This window comes from Notothenia coriiceps, unplaced genomic scaffold (genome assembly GCF_000735185.1).
Source record: "Notothenia coriiceps isolate Sejong01 unplaced genomic scaffold, NC01 NC01_scaffold00034903, whole genome shotgun sequence".
Classification (NCBI taxonomy): Eukaryota; Metazoa; Chordata; class Actinopteri; order Perciformes; family Nototheniidae; genus Notothenia; species Notothenia coriiceps.
Genome location: NW_011367604.1, coordinates 144 through 2,903, shown reverse-complemented (window position 1 = coordinate 2,903; position 2,760 = coordinate 144). Strand labels below are relative to the sequence as shown.

Here is a 2,760-nt window from a genome sequence, read left to right as displayed (position 1 = left end):
ACACTTTTCGAAATCCCACTTGTGTCCCCCCACTTTACAAATATGTTTATTATAATTTTTTAACGCAAGCCGTCATCGCCACGGAGGAGCACACAGCCTCTGTGAGCGAGTGAGACAGAAAGAGAGAGAGCGAGAGAGCACACCTTTATCTATTTGATATAGTTGTAAAAAATAAAGTAAGAAATCATTCCAATGTCTACTATAGGACAGTAAAAAGAAGAAACAGTTTAAAAAGGGGAGTGATTAGTAAAATATGCATAAATAAAAAGAAAGAATGCTAACTAGGTAACACAATGTTGAGAGCTGTATCCATACATTTATGTTGTGCTCAAAGTGCACCAGATTGATGCACTTAACTTCAACATTTAAAAATAAATCTCCCTGGGGGTGCATGCCCCCGGATCCCCCAGAGGATGTGAGGTCCACCCCCAAATAAAGCAGGTTAAATTAATTAATTGCATACATTTTCTTTTAGTAAACACTGAAAACAGGTCACACAGACCCAAACAGCACACAAAGGTTAAAGGTAGGCGTACAATAATGTTAAAATGTGCTAAATATATACACTGCAAAAAACAAAAAAAGGGCGTAAAAGTAGCTCACGACTTGTTTTATTTCTTTGAAAGTAGCTCACATCCTAAAAAAGGTCGGAGACCCCTGATTTAGATACATACACAATACTTACCGGATTCATTCATGTTTTTTGTTATTGGGATTTGTAGACATAAAGGAATCAAATAAATCACAAGACTTGTTCTACGCATAAATGGTAACCTCAATGGACCAGAACATTTTCTAATGAGAGCCTCACCTTCGTTTTCTTTCTCCGTCAGCTCCTCTGGTCCGGCCAGCGGCAGCATCAGGAAGGGCAGGATGTCCACATCGTCGCTTAGCAACCACTCATGATGGGCTGCACAGATAAAGAAGAGGGCCAGATGACAGAAAGCAATGTTTAATACAAAGTTGTTTAAAAAATAAATCAAAAATGTTCCTGAATACCTTTGTCTTATCATTATCACTTCGTTCTTGAATCCAAGGTTACAATTGTGGCAAATGTAAAGAACATTCCCTATGTGTTGCTGATATATTTTCTTAGAAGCATTTCCCTTTTTATATATTAGGTAGCTATCAGATCTGCCAGTAATTCTTAATGGCGTCTCTCTGTGTCTCACCGTGGTCAAAGCAGCAGTTGCGCAGGGTCCCAACGACCCCCCCCCTCCTCACCACTGATGCCTGGTACTGAGTGTAGGAAAACAACCTCTGGATCACACACCTGCAAAACAAACACAGCTAATTACGACATGCTGCAGCAGCTGTGAGGACAAATGATGTCATTATGGGTACATTTCATTAAATGTACTGTGAATATTAGCGGATTAACGACTTGACTGTCATGAAGCTCTTTGGTTCAGTATGACCCATCAACCAAATGAAAATTATATTTCAGAACTGTGTCTATTTACACATGATGCATTCAAGCACATGTTTAGATGTGGTTCACCTCATGGGTTTGACACACAGTTAAAGTCCATTAACACATCCCTTAACTGTATACTAGTAGCAGAAAAACATATGAAGTGCATTTATTGGTTAAGCATTTATGAACAAATATATTAGTTTTTGATGAGGACGACATTAAATCCTTTGAAAGGTTTTCCCGGGAAGTCATTCCTATTGGATGTTCACTGAGGATTTAAAGAGCTTTAATCTCAAATGCTTTCTGCATCTATTGACCTTATGTTGCCCAACCACTTGGACCCATTTCTGTTTCAGGTTTTTTTTACATAGTAAGCAAATAAAAAGTCGTAACATCCTCATTGATACAGATAAAATAAATATCAATCGCATAGCAAGCTTTGTTGGTGGTATATGACAATTTAAATGCGAAACCAAAGCTCACACCAGCTGAAGCTTCAAAACATTTTGGTCTCATCCGTTTCTTCTACACATTTCGAACCCTAAATTCCCAGCCACAGGTCCTCCTCTGTCAGACCCTCAGTACTCGTCCTGAGATCACTCACCGGTCCTTGTCCATCATGAAGCTCCGGGCCTCGGGTAGCTGCGTCAGGTTGGACAGCAGAGGACCAAGGTGGTGGAACTTCGCCTTCTTGTTGAAACTTTCAGCGCAGAAGATCTCCACCAGCTTCGCTACACCCACATCCTCCTGCAGGACCTGAGACAGAGAAGAAACACCCGTCAGCATCCTGCAGGGCTCAACCAGGAGCGCTTCATTTGATGACCTGAGAGACTCTGTGGACCTGTACAGGAACAGCTCACTAGGGATGGGTATCGTTAAGGTTTTAACGGTACTACTACTTTTATCGATACCGCTTATTGATCCGGTCTTTTAACGGTACTCTTATCGCTTCTTTTGGAGAAAAAAAACGAGGTAAACTAACCAAACTAATTGTGAACAAAACTAACATTGCTTTTTATTTAAATTAAATACATAATATTTCACATCAAAAGAAACAACAATGTTTTAACAAATCGTATTAAATAATCTGATAACAGAACTGTAAACAGAATAGCTGAAACTTTAACAAAATAAATAACTCAGTTACCTCTAATCATTAACCCATGTTTGTATCATTGAGTTAACTCTAAATGTTAATGTTGCTGCTAGCATACATAATATACCTGACGTGGAAACGTTACTCGTGGATGGGGCTACAGAGCTTCTAGAAAGACAGTGGAACCCGGTGCATTCCTCCGTCTGGATGTGGAGCTCTTTTGCTAAATGTTTAGACAAATTGCTCG

General features: G+C 39.6%; 1 long non-coding RNA gene across 1 annotated transcript; it reads right to left on the bottom strand.

Annotated features, from left to right (window-relative positions):
- Positions 1–805: 805 nt before the first annotated feature.
- On the bottom strand, positions 806–2,170 carry LOC104962484 (uncharacterized). Its single transcript, XR_800207.1, has 3 exons — positions 2,022–2,170; positions 1,173–1,273; positions 806–910 (listed from the first exon to the last, which is right to left on the bottom strand). It is a non-coding gene; the product is annotated as an uncharacterized lncRNA (long non-coding RNA).
- Positions 2,171–2,760: the final 590 nt, after the last annotated feature.